Source organism: Falco biarmicus, chromosome 6, assembly GCF_023638135.1.
Source record: "Falco biarmicus isolate bFalBia1 chromosome 6, bFalBia1.pri, whole genome shotgun sequence".
Taxonomy (NCBI): Eukaryota; Metazoa; Chordata; class Aves; order Falconiformes; family Falconidae; genus Falco; species Falco biarmicus.
The window spans coordinates 72,567,984-72,585,185 of NC_079293.1; the positions used below are offsets into that span (position 1 = coordinate 72,567,984).

General features: G+C 41.9%; 1 protein-coding gene across 8 annotated transcripts in view; it reads left to right on the forward strand.

Moving 5' to 3' along the window:
* NCOA1 (nuclear receptor coactivator 1) overlaps window positions 1-17,202 on the forward strand; it is a 179,446-nt gene that overhangs the window by 18,388 nt on the left and 143,856 nt on the right. The window lies entirely within an intron of this gene.

Below are 17,202 nucleotides of genomic sequence, written 5' to 3' on the forward strand. Positions count from 1 at the left end.
CTTGCTGTAGTCGCCTTCCACTACCTTTGGAAAAATTAACGATATTTATAAAGTGTTTAGTATCCTTCTTCTCCAGTGATGCCAGTTGTGTCGTGTTTACTAGCTGGAGTTGGGCAGAGCAGCTTCACCTTCTCCATCCATCGCCTGCCTCCGGAGAGGAGCCGTTCTTTGTACCTGTCCTCGTGGGCTCAGGTGAAGAGACGCCCTCCAGCAGGGAAGGCAGACCTCAGCGGTGTCTTTTCCTAAGCTGTTTCAGTCCGTAGTAGAGAAATTGTTGTTGACATGGTGAATAGCTCATAGCCTGTGTAATTGCTTTAAGGACAAGTGCTGTACGCATCGTTGGAGAGAAGCCCTTGTCAGGAGAAGGCTTAGGCTTGTGCTAGTGAGGAAAAAGCGAGTGGGAAGTACTTTTGTGCAAGAAAGTGACGGCTGTTCCCTCTGTGATGACCCTCTTCACTTCGTCCCGGGGAAAAGCCATGGTAATCTTCAGTGGCAGTGTCCACTTGGCAGCCTGTGGATTCTGGATGTTGGGCTAAAAGGGTTATAGCTGTAAGCAGAGCTCCCGTGCTGGTCGTGGAAACCTGCTTTACACCTTGGTGGCTGCTGGGCAGGTCTGGGCAGTTAGTGGTGCTCATCCCTGCGAGAGCTGTCCTGCGTGACTGCAGGCTGACGTGGGCATTCAAGTATCCTAAGTCTTAGCTTGCTTTCTTAATTTCCCTGTTTTCTCTTGATTTTTGTTTTGCTTTTGACTTTCTTTGCTCATAAGATTATTAATGTTTTTCAGTCTAAGAATTTTCTGCAGGAGGTTCTGAATCCATGATGCTTTTGGTTGCTCTGCTGTAGCAAGAGTAGAGGGTGCTCCTGGCAGTGTATTTTTGCACATGCTAGATATATTATGGGGTTAGAATGAAACATCGTATCAAAGGATCATCTGAGTGGATTTTTGGGGGTAAATTACAACTGAAACTGATTGAGGTTCTTTTCCTGCCACTGCTTTTCTTCTGTACCTTCATCACAGCTTGAGAGGTCTTGTCTTAATTTAAGCTACTTTGGAAGTTTAGGTTTGTTAAAATGTTGGCTGAAAACCAGTACGTCCAACAGGAATATACTGGGTAGCCATGCCAGCAAAGGCTGTTGCCCTTGCCATAGACCACTTTACTGCAGAAAATCGTAACAGGAGATGTTAGGTGATTTTGTGGCTGTAGAGGAGACCAGAATTCAGGCGCCTTGTACTATAGAAATGTACAAGTCTGAAACCACAGCATGCAGATTTTGCAACTGGTGCGTCAGGAATGCTTGTTATCTATACCCTGTCTCCAGCCAGATGCAAATTCTATTTATTTAAACTGATTTAGATAAAAAGACCATTGCAGTACATCTGCAGGCTTGGTGTTCCAGTTTCCCGTAGACTTGTATCTAGATTTGGTCTTGAACATAATCTTCAGCGCAGGAGCACAATGTACTGATACCGGACTGCTCGGAAACTTTTGCAAGCAAGGTTAAACCATTTAAGAAAAACTTTTAGAAAAGTTCAGAAGTATTTTTACTTTGAAAAGGATAGCTGTCGCTTTAAGTGGATGTATATTTAGGTTATACTCAATCTTTATTGCACATAAGTATGAAAGTGCTGTCTGTAATGTGATCCAGCAGGCCTTTGAATGCTTTGCTAAGCTTCTTGGCGCACCTCAGCTGCAGCAGAAACCTGTTAAATTAATAGTCTCGGTGGCTAATACTATTTGCAGTATATTCTCTCTGGTTTGAAATGCTCTTCGAGGATCTTTGCTCTGCTCTTCCAACTTTTCAACGTGTAGTGTCACGGTGAAGAAATTCCACGTGTCCTCATGGGCTGCCTTTGCTGCGGTCTACTTTCCTGGGCATGGGTGCAGGTTGGGTACATTTCTTTTGATCTGAGCCTGTTCTTTTTCTAAATAAAGTTTCATAGGCATTACTGAATTTTTAGAAATCATTTTTGTGCCCTGAGAGGTAAATTAGTAGACCACAGTGGCCTCTGTAATTAGGACCATTAGCAAGAGAAGTAAACAAGTACACAAATATTTTAACGTCGGTCCTCATTTATTCTGTGATTTGGCTGCATTCTTTTGGTATTAATAATGTTAAAAAAAAATTATAAACCTTCTCGAGTGTGTGTGTGTGTGGTGGGCACTCAGAGTTCCTTTGACGTGCCCCTGGGCAGGCAATGTTTCAAAAAAGCCTCTTGCCTTTAAAAGCCCCTGCTGAAGGGAGCACCTCGCCATCCTGGTTGTAGAAACAGTGAGTGAGCAAGAAGAAAAACGATAAAATCCATTAGAGGAATAGAAGGAGCAGTGTCTGTGGAGGGGAGGATGCTGCTTTGGTATTTCAAACCTTTCTTTCTGTGGAGGGGAAGTGAGGGACAGTGAAAAGAAAAGAGGGAGGAGGAAAACTGGATAAAGATATTAGAGAAGAGGAAGATGAGGACAGGCTGGAATGGAAGGCAGAAGGTTAAAACATAGATGTAAGTAGTTACGCATGCTAATGCTAATTAAGTTATTTAATTCTTCTAGAAGAATCTCTTGCTGTTCCTTTTCAGGTGAGAAGGGAGGCTTTGGTAGAACGGTGCAAATTTTGCCCATGCTTGGATGCGTTAGGCAGCTAAATAGGACAGGTTTCTTTTGTGTTTGATTGTGTTGCTAAGTCAGCATTGCATTAATTGCTCAGTTTAGAAAGAATATGGTAATAATACAAATGTCTGTCAGAATACCAGGGTACTTGGGGAAAGTTTCTAGGCTGCTGGAGTCCCATGCAGGTGGGAGGTAAAAGTGTCAATCTTCATGTAGTCTGCTGTCATGCAAGTCTTCTCCAGCTCTGGAAATGGGAGAAGGGACTGACACAACGTGCTGTAGCAGGCGATAACTTTGCACATTTTTGCCTCTAAAAATTTTAATCCCTGAGAAACCACCGATTTATTGGAAAATGGTGATTCTTGCCAGTGGTAGTGAGCTACTGTCTACTCATGTTTAATAATAGACATTGAGTCTTTGGATTTAGCAGCTCTATGCAAATATTTATCTTCCATTTTGATTTGTTTGAGGAATGAGAACATGGGAGGATGTCGGTGACCTTGACGATTCACCTGATAAGCCAGTCATCCTCGTTGGTGTCTGGGTGGGAAGAATCTTCTTGCTTGTGTGATAGTTTGGATGTGTCTGTAGTTAATGACAAGCCTCATTCAGACTTCTTCTTGGGTAGGAGGCATTATCCTCAAAGGCTGGAATTTCTGATGACCTATCTCTGATGTTGATGTAGGAATGGCATTTACCCAAGGCTTTCTCCATTTTTTGAATATTTTAGCAAGCATGTTTCCCCTGGAGGTTGTGTATGTTTTTTCTGCAGCCTGCTGTAGCCTTGCTTATAGAATTAGGGAATGTGAGAAGTCCACCTGTTTTAATTACCTTTCTGCCTTTCTGCGAGGTTTTGTTAGGACTATGTAACAAGACTAAGTAGTTGTGTAGTAAGTTACAGTGAATTAGATCCAAGTAAAAGCCTTACTTCATTCTAGGAGGATCAGAGTCTATTCTATGCTGCCTTTAGCAAATTGTAGACCTCTCCAGTTTGTCTTGTTCTTGGTAGCGTCAAATCATTTGCTCATTTTCTAGTAGTTTCAACCCTTGTTCATATACTTGATTTTTTTAAGGCCTTACTAGTGTTTGAAAATATACTTTAATATAGTTTCAGCACAGCAACTGCTTTGAGAATTCTGATAACCTTCCTTTTCCTGCTTTCAGGCTTGTTTTGTACTATTTTATGTAATCTTTTATTTGAGTGTTTCAGTTAATAGTGGTGGTAAAAGTCCTCTTGGATAAAGTGCATCTGTTTTAAGCAAAATAACCTGTGTTGAGGAAGAAATATGGAACTTCAGGAGTGGTAGAAAGAATGCAATTCTGACAGCATTGTTTTTCATTTTGTAATAGTTTCTTCTGACTTCACTAGAGACTACAGCAGTGATGTCAGCCAGGATACAGTTTATGTTCTGTCTGTCACCCGAGTGATAGATTGCACTGAGTCTTGCCAGAATCATAAATTGCCTGGGAGATTGTAGTAAGTTGTTGGTGGAATTCTACAGAGTAGGAGCCAAGACTTGAGAACTTCAGGAGAAGCCTCTTGAAGAGCAATCTAAGGATGAAAATTTTCCTGTCTCCTTTAAAAGTTATGTAAAGTCCCGTCCTTGGACATCAGAAGGATGAAACTACTTATTCACACTGTAATAATTAATTCATCATCAGCGCTTCCAGTTGTCATGCTTTCAAAATGTTGTCTCAACAGGTTGCATAATAAAATGATTTTGACCATTGTGACTATAATAAAGCCATAAAACTATTTAGAAGAAGCTCTAGAAGGGAGATCACAAAAAGGCGAAGCAGATGTGATGCCAGCAGCGAATGGGATTTGCTTTGATTTATTTATTTTTAATTGGTGTAAAAAAGTGTAAAGACACTGCAAAACAAATGTTTGATTTATACAGAGGGAGCTATGCTGCATCTGAGAACAGCTCAGAGCCCAGAACATGCCCTCACTATCGATGGCATCTTTTTTGGATTTAGTTAACAAGGTGTTATAGCCAGGAGTATTTTTTTCAGCATAAGGTATTTCATAATTGTCAAATCTGTAAGAGCCAACGTAAGCAGGTAGTAAATTGCAATGTGGAGCAGACAACACAAATTGCCCATGAAGAGGTGGATCAGCATGAAGAGGACTGTAAGTGGTCGAACTTTGTGGGGAATGAGAGCATCAGCATGGTAAAGAGATGAGATTTGAGCTATGCAGAGGTAGGAGTACAGGAGATGATCTCAGATGGTAAAAATATACCCATTGGATTTAGTGAAATGATGACTGACTGTGCTGATGGAGGGTGTATCCTGAGGAACTGCTCCAGGTAGAAATGTGCACGGAGGAAACTTGTAGCTCACTGGGGAAAGCTGAAAGAGGTAGAAGAGACCTGATAAATAAAAGGTGCAGGGAAATGCTTATGGATCAGGAAGGAGCTGAACTTAGTAGACACTGTTAATGATTCTATTCTATTTGGCGAGCAGATAATTTAAAAGCTGAGGATGATGAAGACCTTTCATCATGATAAGATTGACGTCGAGGACAGACAGTCCGTCCCTTAGCCTGTGTGTTTGGAAGCTTGAGATTTCCACTCCCCAAAGAGGAGATGCAACAGCAAGTGTTTTCCAGGTTTTTATTGGATCTTAGGATCTGTTTTGGTAGGAGGTGCCATGAATTTTCCTTGCAAGCAAGAGAACTTAAGAAATGCATTTGTCAAAACTTGTGCTTTAAAGCCAAGTAAATCCTGTTGTCTCAAGTAGTGTTTTTAAAAAAGCAAGCCTGGCATTAAACCATAGGAGGTGTGAGCTGTAAAGAAAGTAATGCAGCGGGAAAACAAGACAAGGAAAACTAAGAATGTTAAAAGCAATTATCAGGTTTTGGGTAGTAAGGAATTTAAAAATAATTTTGGATGGTTTGGGCTATTTGTCTGCAAGATTTTGTGGATTTGAAAGAAAACAAATCAGCTTGCATGGAGTAACCTTCAAAAGTCTTTAATTCTAAATTTGCAGCATAGAAAGTAAGTGTTTCCAAAGAAAGGTTTTCATTAATATGGTAGCGGGGGCTTTGTTGCCTCATTCAGCAAAGCACTTGAGAATGGACTATGGGACCCATCTGCTTTTGGGGTGTGCAAGACGAATTTGTAGAAATTTCCTCCTCTGACATACATCTGCTTCCTGTGAATTATATTTTTCTGCTGTATAAAGGGTCTATTAAAAAAAAAAGCTGTGAAGAAGGGGAAATGCCAAATCAAAGATATAATTCAAAAAAAGCTGCAGCTTTAGTGTCCATAACTGAGCAACCATCATGAAAAGTCCTGTTGATCCCTTTCATTAGCTTAACACCTCTGACTTGAAGCATGCAAAAAACCCTCTTCTTTTTTTGCTGCAAAAAAAATTTAGAACCATCCTATCTCCAGCCAATATATGTGTCCCAAAAAGGAAATTGGGATTTAATTTTGCACAGTCGACTTCCTGCAATGTGGCTGAACTTCTGCAGCTCTAGCCCGCTGCGTAACCCAGATCTTTTCAGCTTGTTTGTGCTGACCAGACAAAAGACAGCTCGGTTGCCTTCTTGCTTCCAGAATAGAGATGAGATGCACTGAAAAATTAGCGGCTAGCCAAGATTTTGAAAAAAATGACGGCTAGGAAGCCAGTAAAGGGAATAAATTCAGATGTTATGAATTCTTTTAATTACTACTACATTGAAATCTCTCTGTAACATTTCCTTTGACTGATTCAGCACTCCCTAAAAACTGATCTGGCTTTCAGCTAAAGGCTAAAAACTGTCTGCTGTGTTCAGACCTGAAGGATTCTGGAGTAGGAAAAAATCTCTAGAAAGTGAAATGGCTGTTTGGTGGTTTGCTGATATGACCAGCAAGCTGGGGGTTATGTAGCCCAGCCGTCTTGCAAGTCCCAAGAAGCACTAAGGCTGCTCACATCAGTGGGTGCCAGAGCTGATCCTGGATTTGTTGTCTTGGTTGTCCTGTGTGCTGCTGGGCACTAGACATGTAAATAGGGCATGCTTCAATGATAGGAGCACCTCACTATCGATATGATCAAGTGGCTTTACAAAAGCAGTTAAATTTTCAAGCTTTCCTACTCAAATCCTAAACAACTGTCAGATCTGTGCAGAGAGTACAGTATTTAGGACTGCTACTTGGACATTTTTTTTTTTTTTTTCTTAAAAGTTCCTTAACAATATTGGCCGTGCACCCCCACAGCAATCTAAAGGCTGCCAAAGGTTTTTTTAAGGCTATGCTGGTTGCTAATCAAATATTGAAGACTTCTAATATAGCACTACTTCTGGTATATTGGAAGAAGGGGAGGGTTAATCCCAAACTGTTGCCTATCCCTTTCAAAATAAACTGAAATAAAGTTTGACTAAGAATACTGCATACAAGAAATGAATATTCCAACAGAAAGGTACCCTGTAAATAGGTAGCAAGATCATTTTGTGAAATAAATACCAGTCTTATGCCATTTTTTGAAAAAAAAGAACACCTAAATTGAGGAAAAGAGGGTTAAAAAGAGGCAGGGCAGGTTTGCAGAAGGTCATGTAACCTTACCAAACTTGTTTAACCTCTGTGAGAAAATAAGAAAACCATGGTAAAAGTCTGGAAATAATTGGCTTTACTCTTCAGAAGGCTTCAGATTGTAACCTAAGTTGTTCTTACATTGGTGTGATATGCTCAACTGGTTTAAAAAAACCCCTTTTCTAAGGGATCTGGATGACTGATAATAAGCAGCGAGTGGGGAAACCATTACCAGTGCTGCATTCACTACAAAAGGAGGAATTAAGAGATGTTTTAAGAGCCTGAAATGTGAAGTTGTAAGCAGAAGAAAGTTGCCACAACACCTCCCTTGATAAAAGACTTTAAATGAGGCTGAACCCAGGAGTGTGTAGAAAGGAGACAAAACGGCGTGGTGGCAAAGGTTGTGTAACTAGTGTCAGGGAATACCAGTGCTGGAGCTCCCAGCCCCCAGGTTAGTGCGAGCCCCAAGGCTGTGTGGGGAGTAAAATGATGCTGTTCCAGCATAAGAGTGAGGATAAGAAAAGGGGAGAAAAAAAAAATTAAATGAAAATATCGTGGTGAACTATGATGAGTAACAGCTCAGCATCCAGCATTTCTGCTCTCTAAATCTTGCAGAATTTCTGCTCCCCTGCTTCCACAAGCTTGCTTGGTTTGCAGGACGGATCCCTCTTGGTGTTTAAAAGGTTCAGGATTGCTGAGCCCAGCTGGCTGGGGTGGAGTAGCAGAGCTCTGGAAGAGCAGGTACGGGTTGATGATGTGTAGTGTCTGAGCATGGACACAGCAGAGCTGCACCCCTGGGGTGCTGCAGCTTCCACCCAGCTCCCTGCCTTGCGCTGTGCTGGCTTAAAAGAAAACAAGCTTTTCTGTACATCTTTTTGACACTGCTTCAGCACATTCCTCTAGCCTGAGTGGTAGCATCTTTCCATGATGTCAGGCTTTCTCTGACCTCGTTGGAGGATGAGCATTTTCCTTCCTGGAGAGCTTTTGTTCCAGAATAGGAAGCTTGTGTTGCTAGGGAGTTGGCATTTGCATGGGGCTTGAACAGCCATGGTTTTCTGAGCTTGTGAAAATTTTACTCTGCAAAACCTACTCTTGTGCTTGAGGGATGAACCTGAGTGCTGACTGGCGTTTTACAAGACCCTTGATGAGTAGAAATGAACCTTTTGTCTTTTCCAGGAGACTGACTCTCCATTGATAGCAGCTCCATCTCCGCCTGATGTCTATACACGCACGCAAATGCCTGTGTTGAGTCAGAATGATGGAAATAATGGAGCCAGAAAATCCCCTCCTTCCAAACCGGGAAAAAGACTGTTTCTTGGGCTTTTGCAGCTTCTATTAATAGGGGTCTGGCTGCTCTGCTCCAAAGCAGGAATCGATTAGGAATGCCCATGACTTCTGGAGCTGTGTCTTGAGGGATACCAGCCTTGTGAATTGGTTTGTAGCCTGGTCGCCTGGACCCATCAGAGGAGGAAGGTTGAACATGTGTTTGTGGTTCTTTCCAGTAATTATAACCCAGGGGAGCGTGAGGAGGGAGGAATGCTTCTGGAGACACGTGGAGCCTCGGCATCGCCTGCCACAGGGATGGTGCTATGGTCCACGCCTCATTTGAAAAAAAAAAAAAAGTATAAATGACCTAGTTTATGAAGTGTATGGTCTCACCGCAGCTCTCTGGGGCTCTCTTGGTTCTCTATTCCTTGCCTGGACTGGGCTAGGAATCCATTAGGAAGAACATAACATAGGGTATAACCACCCAAAATCAACGCTTGACAGGTACGTGCTCCTCACCCTATGAATTTACAGGCTCATCCCATGACCGAAGGAGATGAAGAGGGTTGAGGTGAGGATTGGAAGAGGCACACTTTCTGTTTGGCTAGCTGCGTGCCTGGCCTCCCGCGCTGCTCGCCTTGTCTCAGCCCCTTTGGTTTCTTCTGATGGAGACCAGGAGACACCGAGTCTGGCACGCCTGGGGATTTTGGGGGTGCTGGGAGAGGGTTGGGTTGTGCCGGAGATGCTGCAAGGAACCTTAGCATCACTGTGAACTCTTCTGCTTTTGAACACGCTGAATCTCGCTCCTTTATTCCTTTAGCCCTGTTTCTCTACCAGCTTATACCAAAAATAGATGGTGCTGGGAATGTTGGAGCTGTGCACGTTTATCCTCTCCAAATCACCATATATGCCCTTATGAAGCTGACATTTACTTTTAGAATTTATTCTACTTTTCCTCATGCCAGTGACAAACCCTTAATTGTTTGGTGAGCTTGTGTTTTTAATTGTCTGTATGGGTGAGCAGCGTGTGGTAGAGCCTTGAAAGTATTGTTTCAAAACAGTGATCCCTTTGGGAAATGTCTGTTTTTCTCTGTTCTGCAATGGATCTTTCTCTTGCAAAGGCTTAGTTTATATAATATCTGAGTGCTAATGTAGAGGCCTTTTGTAAATACGCTAAGATGCTTACTAAGCTGGTTGCCTGCTTGTCTACATAACAAAGCCGAGAGTTATGTAGTGGGTGTAGAGAAAGGGTGTGACATGTACTTTAACCTATTAGGCTCGCTAAATCTGGGGAAAAGGGCTTTTGCTTTATTAATTGGGATGGTTATCTGCGTGCTGGGTTTGTCTCCATGTACAAAACACGGGGTGTTTTGCCGGAGCATGGGTCGTATTAGAGCAAGGGCTTCGTTTCCAAATAAATACAGGTCTAATGGTCTTTTTGGCTTCCAGAAAAGCTAGTGCCGAAGTCTTCAAGGGTTTGGGGTTTTTTTTTACATTGCACTGTGCCCGTTTGCGTTTTGCCACAGTATTTGATTTTTAAGACTGCTTTCTCAATGTTTTTTTCTTTTTTTAATTATTTTGAAACCTCAAATGAAAATCAGAGAAACTGAAAAATGCTGAAAACTTTATGGCGTATCCTTATAGAGACTAATAATGTGCGGCACTTGGTGAGCAAATTGTACAGGGAAAGGGACAACTAGAAAACTCGCATTTTGCTAATACTGACTCCAGATCTCATGGTCAGTTTTTACCTTTAGCTTCTGACTCATAGTACAAGGCTTTTTTTGCAGCATAATTTGTTGTAAATGACAACCTTTCAAATGTGACTGCTGACTTTCCTGTAAGTTATTTTTCAACTGTTTCTTGTGTTTTACCTGTATGAGTAATCTCATAGAGGCAAAGCTTGGGTAGAAGTAATTTATTGCTGAAGATTATGGGAAATTAAATCAAGGCTAACTGCAGAGATGAGGCTTCAGAAATTAAAATCTCCAGTTGCTGAGTCAATTAGGATGTCAGGGGGTAATTGCTGGAGGTCCTGGCATTTTGAAGAAAGAGCCAGTTTGTTTTGCTGGATGATAGCGGGCTAAAAAGCACTTGCTGACCAGATACAGTTGCTTGCTGTGCAGGATTTCTATGTAAGAACCATCGTCATGTGTTCACTTGGGTTTTTAAAGCATGGGCTGTCTCGTTTTACCTGCTAAACCACTTTCTTCTCCCTGTGGCCTTGGGGCTACACTTGGTATTTTTAAAATGGATTTGTTCAATGATTTTCAAGAAGAAATATGTATTGCGGTGTCCTGTACCCTAGTGCAGTTCTGCTGGTGTCTTTCCCTATAAATATCCTTGTTCTTTTAAGGGGTGTATAAGTAATAAGCTCACTTCTGGTTTACGTTAACACATGAGATCTCTTTTTAGGAGAACATAATTTTAAATATTTTATTTACTAGTAACACAAACCTTACAGGCATTCTGTAAGAAGAAACAAAACTACCAGTTAAAGTAAGTAAAACAACAAAAAAGAATAAGACATAAATGTGTTTAATGTACCCAGTACCATAATGAAATATCCTAATTGCAGAGGCTTTGTGCCAAAGCACAAGTTATATTGACATTTAGCTGCCAGGTGACTTTACAAGGCAGGCAGTTAAGAAAAAATAAAAATTACTTGCAAGCTGAGCAGATTTGACCTAAGTAGTTTCAAACATAAGGTTGCATATTAAATTTCTTTTTCCCTATATACTGGAAAGGGACTCTTAAGGATTTTTCTCAAGGAAACGTGGGGATCTTCTTTCCTATTGTTGCACTGAGGACTTGGCACAACGAGCATTCGTTGGTATTAACCACATAAAATGCTCCTGCCATGGAGAGGAAAGGATCTGTTACTACACATACAATGAGGCCAGAAATCATCTCTCGGCCGAAGTGGTTCCCATCAATCAGACGAGGAGGGAAAATGCGTACTAGCGTGCTGGGAGCTGCAGATGTGTTTGGGCTTCAGGATATCGTGGCGTTGTGGCGTACAATGGGAAAGTGTGGCTTCTAAAGGGAAGAATGAGAGCTGATTGTGTGACTTCGTAGCTGTGATAGCCTTCTGCTGCTGTGGTTTGTGCCGAAGCCCCACAGCTGCTGGCACAGCACTGCAGTTTTGCATGCGGCTTGCTCAGCCAAGATTTTTTTTTTTTCTTCTCCTCTTTAAGTGAAATAATTTGAAACAGTATTTCATGCCCTTGAATATTTGTTCTGTCAGAAATGAGCTTATTTTTTATTAAGCTGTTTGATCTATTATGTATTAGAAAAACATACAATATTGCTCTGCAGAACTGGTCTGCTGTTGTACAAGCTTTTTCCTACTCCTAGTGTCATTCCTTTTCCATATGCTGATAAAGTGGCAAGTGTAACTTCTACTGTAGTTAAATTGGACCAAGATTTTTTTTATTTGCATGCTTTAGCTGTAATAATAAGATGGTATATGAGAAGTAGATGGGCATAGTGTTTTTGTTTTTGAATAGGCTTGGTGGTTATGTCCTTTGATTTTGTGGAATTGCTTTGCTGTGGGTTTCATTTTTCTTTTCTTTGTTCAACGGCTTGTTTTTTGGAGGGACTAGTACATGTTGTGATCCACTGTCCGAGAGGCTCTCCTGTGGCGTGCGGCACCAGCGGTGAGGCTGGTCCACAGAGACTTAACCTGAACCTTCCATTCATTTGAGGCAAGGTCAATATTTTGGATTTTAGCACTGTCCCTGATCTGGGAGTATCACCCTGATGTCTAGTTTTGAGGCAGGACCTCCCTATAAAAGGACTTGTTGAGTTTTCAGTGGCATAAAACGAGCAGCAGTGGGGATGAGGCTGTGACAGGTGAATGTACGTGATGCATCAGGATCAAAATATTCGATGGCTGGTTGTGAATGTGAGGGTGCTGTCCTGCAAAAATAGAAACTATGGGCAGGACAGCAGATTGTAACGGTGCGACTGGGAGAGCAGACATGGGTTTGTTAGTCCTTGGAGTTACATTACTTCCTCTGTGTGCGTTTTCTTTGTTTTAAGTGAAAAGTGTTGTTGATATTTTTCAGCATCTGTTTGGAGGGGTTGAAGCATTTTGAGGAGGAAGGATGGAAATACTGAATTAAGGTTGAGAGTTCTGGACTGTTTCTCCCTGCCCATTTAAAAGGCAATTGTTTGAGTGTATGATGTTGAGAGTTTAATATATAAGAATGACTGGAGGAAGTCCTGAGGAAAGGATGACCTCAAAAATTTAGGATGTGTGTGGAAGATTTCAGGGCGTATTCTTGTAGTTGGGAACCATATAATTTCTGACTTCACCCCTGAACTCCCGTGCTGCTTGTGACAGTGAGGATCTCGGCACAGGGGCTTCTGGTAGCAGCAGTCTCGGTTTCTCCCTTGCTGTAATTGGCAATAGCAACCTCAGAATGCTTCTCTTGCTTCACTGCAAGTAGTTGGCCATAGAATACAACTACACAGAATTAAATCAAAGGAGAATTTCAAGAATAATCTTTGTACAGTGTTCCTGCTGCATACCCTGTTGTCTTGCCTTTTCAGTTTTTACAGTTTCATTATATCTGCATTATTACACATCCCTCTTAAACAGACCGGCTAGGTTGATTTCATATTCTTTCAGAGATACAAAGTCTTTGAACAAGCCTAGAATTGCTCATGATGTCAGGTTGCATTTTCATTATACTTAGTATACTTCCCCCCCTCCCCCCCCTGCAAGAGAAAAAGGCAGAAAAGGGTAAAGAGGATATATTCTTGGCTGTTGAAGCATTCAGCAATCTGGAGTTATTTATATGTTTGGAATGCAGAAGAATGCCATCATAAAATATTAATACTGCTTTATAAAATTAAAAAAAACACCCCCTCTTCTTGCAGTGGCTGTAAAGCCCTGCTGCAGCATCCGCGGTGCTCGGGCAGCTCTGGTTCATTGGGAGCTGCTCTAGGCCAGAATCGTTTCTGCTCAGGTCTTTCTGCTTAGCACTAAACAAATATTTGTCCTAGCATTTATCTTTGTGTTAGAAAATTCACAGTGGTTCTGTATCATTGGTAATAGTGCTTTTAAGTAGATTATGTTATTAGTGTTTACATAGCGTATTTGTCCTAGAGAACTGGTTCTAGCTCGGCTAGCTTTCGGAGCAGCGTGCTGCTTGGCTTCTTGTCCTTCTGACTTTAAAGGCTCCAGCACGAGTGCCAAGCTTGTCATGGAAACGGGCGCTTGCTTAAGGTATGGGGCTTGCTGTTTTATTTGGAGGAGGAGGAGGAGGAGGAGGAAGAGAGGCTGAATAGGCTGTGAGCCCTTTCCTTCCAAGAAATGGTAACAAGTAAGCTTTGTTGATTTTCTTTACCCGCTTTTTCAAAGGAGAAGGCGGCACTTTCAGTAAGAAATCATGAAGGGACAGAGAATTTTCAGCATCTCCTGTGGATTTTTAAGGAGAGGACCTGTTAGGAGTGGAGATCCTAGGCATTTAGGAGTCCAGAATTCCCAGGTTCTGAATAAATGATGTAATTCCTTGCTTTGTGCCAGAACTATTAGAAGCGTAACATTTTTCAAAAATGTCATTTCCTTATAGTAATCTATACGTTTGCATCTAGTCCTTCTTTTCCCTTACCCAGCTTTCAGATGGAGTTGTTCCTCAGCTCTTCAATAGATCTGTTTAGGGACTAATCAGGGAAATGGAAGCACTTGTCAGGTAGGGAAGGGTCAAGGTCAGGCCGAGTTCCTCCATTGGAACCCTTATTTTATGTTTAGAAGATTCATAACCTGTTTCTTGTGCTCAGAAGCTAGGACAACAGGGATTCATACCTGCGCTTGTTTGAACAGAGAAAAAAAATCACAAGTTCTAGAATAATGTGTTGCAAACAGCTTGGGATTCCCTTTTCTAGGGGTCAGTTTAGATGTTCTCGCAGGTTCGGAAGACTTAAGATTAGAAAGCTGGAGGCCACTGTTTGCAAGGTCATGACATTTAGTCATCCACTTACTTTTGTGGCCGTCCTGCAGCTGGAACCACAGCATGAGAATAGCTGAGAGGTCAGCCAAATCTCCTTGAAGGAACATCCTTAATATATTTGGGGTATATTTTTATATAATTTATATATTTATATATTAATAATATATCAATTCTAAGTTTTTAGCATGTTTTGCTTCATCTCTTGCACAGAATTAAGATGACACATGCAGATGCTTTATGTGAACGGGGAGGGAGATGCCTGTTTCACCAGCTTTGTGGGATAGTAGCACCTTTTGGGAAAAAATAAAAATGTTGAGCAGGGCAACAGCCTCCAGCAGCACTTCTTGTGCTTAGAAGTCAGCTCCTGGTGTTTGCTGCCTGGGCTGTGAGCTAACCAGGGCTGTGGAGGTCTTGGCCCGAGGCTTGCTCAGAACGCTGTGGCCTTGCATTTAGCATAGAGAAGAGCCAACCTTGCTAAATGAATTAAGCCAAACAATTAAGGGCAAGAAGCTGAATGAATGGTCACTGAAAATTGCACGCTAAATGGAAAATTAATTGGCTGAATTAAAGTTATCTGAGCCCTGAGCACCCCACAGCTAAGGAGAATGCAGTACACCAAGAGGAACTGAAGAATCACAGAATCATAGGACCACAGAATGGTTTGGGTGGGAAGGGACCTTAAAGACCACCCAGTCCCATCCCCTGCCATGGGCAGGGACCCCTCCCCCCAGCCCAGGCTGCCCCCAGCCCCGTCCAGCCTGGCCTTGAGCCCTGCCAGGGATGGGGCACCCACAGCTGCTCTGGGCAGCCTGGGCCAGCGCCTCGCTGCCCTCCCAGGGAAGAATTTCTTCCTCATCTCTCATCTCCATCTCCCCTCTTCCAGTTCAAAAGCATTCCTGCTTGTCCTATGGCTACAAAGGGCATGGTGAGGCACAGCTTTCATCTTGGGTAGGTTCTTTGCTTGTCAAGCAGGGCAAGGTTGAGACGATCATCGCTGCATGATCCTGGGCAGGCGGTGGGTGCTCCCACATGTTCCTCACTCTCCAGTGGTGACACAGAAACATGTCCGTGGGCTTAGCTTCAGATCTGCTGGTCCAGCAAAATGGTCAGGTCAGGTCTTAACTCTTCATCTCACCCTGCCTGCAGAATCCCCAAGTGCTGCTGGAAACATACTTTACTCTGGTGGGGGGTCAGCACTTTCCAGTAAACTATAAATGTTATTACCCAAATTGAGTCCCAAATTACCCCTCTCTGTGGAGCAGGTTCGTAAACTGGGAAGCATTAGTGGGGTTGCTTCAGTGGTTCCAGTCTATACACAAATATTAGCATTACAAAATCTCAGGCCTGTGTTTAAGAGAGCATTTGTTAAGACGTTGTTTCTTATTGATGTCAGTTTGTTTTTATCCATGAAATTAAACAAATTCTTAGTTCTTGACCTCTGCTCCCGTAAGAGAGGTTTCTATCTTTGCTTAATCTTAGCTTAATTCTCACATAATTAATGGAATATCCATTTGAGCCTGGGGCAAATGTTCTTTATTTCATCCGTTGACTAAAGTTCTTGGCCACAGTCACCTCCGTCAGGAGAGTTGACAAGTTACAGGCATTTGTATTGGGTCCACCATTTGCAGGTTTTGCATTACTACCAGGTCATGTGTCCTTTATCCCATACATCCCTTATCCCATATGTACTTCTCTTATCCCAGTTTGCCTGATGCAGCTGCATAGTTTTTGGGAAATCGAATTTGTGTATATCCCTTTCCAAATCCCAAGCACATAAAGGCGAAGCCAGATTATGTTTTTTAAATGTTAAAAGTTTAGCCTTCTAATTCGGCAAACTGGAAAAGATAACATCATCTCCCAATCTCTTCTTTCCTGTGGTGGGAATAAAGAGAAGAAACTGCTGTTTCTCAAATCACATCCATAGGGACTAAAATCAGCACAGAAGAGATTTGTGAGCCGTTTCCCATCTCTTTTCCTTAGAGGATAAAGTCCTGCTCAGGGCCAAGAGAGCTTTAAATGTCTCGGACATTTGCCAGATGGACAAGATCTCAATCCTAATTTTTAGTAAATAGTATTTATTTGACAGAACTTAGCTTCTGGATTTTGATGTAGTTTGCCTGGCCCACCCTCCAGTTGCTTTTCAATTTGGATTCTTACTGATGATCTCCATGTAGCTCCACTCTTATGGGAGAAAATATGTCTGGTCCGTTACAGTGGGGTTCCTCTGGGATGAATTTTGCTTACTTCCCCAGTTTTGCCTTTCCACTTGGATAGCTTTCCAGAGATGGCACAGTCAGCTTGGAGATCACATTCCTATATGGAAACAAATAAAAAATATTTTCCTTTAATTTGCTCATTTTAGGAAATGAGTACATTTTATATATAGCCAAATCCTCTTAGAGAATACTTTTTTCTTCCTGTGAGCAGACATTTGTAAGCATATTAATGCTTATCAACATTTGATCAGCTTCTTTTTGTATTAAAAAATATGCTTTTTTATATTTGTATAAAAAAATACTTTTTAATACAAGAGCACTCTCAAGGCATATTAAGTCTTAATTTCTGTCTGCCAGGGCAGTCTTTGATCTCTGGTTCATTCTCCATTTTTTTTACCCTTTATATTGTGCATCCGTAAGGTCTGTGAAATAAAACTTAAGAGGGGAGTGACGAGTGCTTGGAGAACAAGACCTGATTAGGACCATGAAGATCTCTCCTAGGTGCCAGGACTTCATCACCAAGTTTGTGGAGGACTTTTTGGCTAATTTCTGTGCATTTTGGGATCTTCTGATGCAAGCTGAAGGGAACAGAAAGGCCAACTGCTGCTGCTAAGCCATACGGTGATGTTGGTTACTTTGCAAA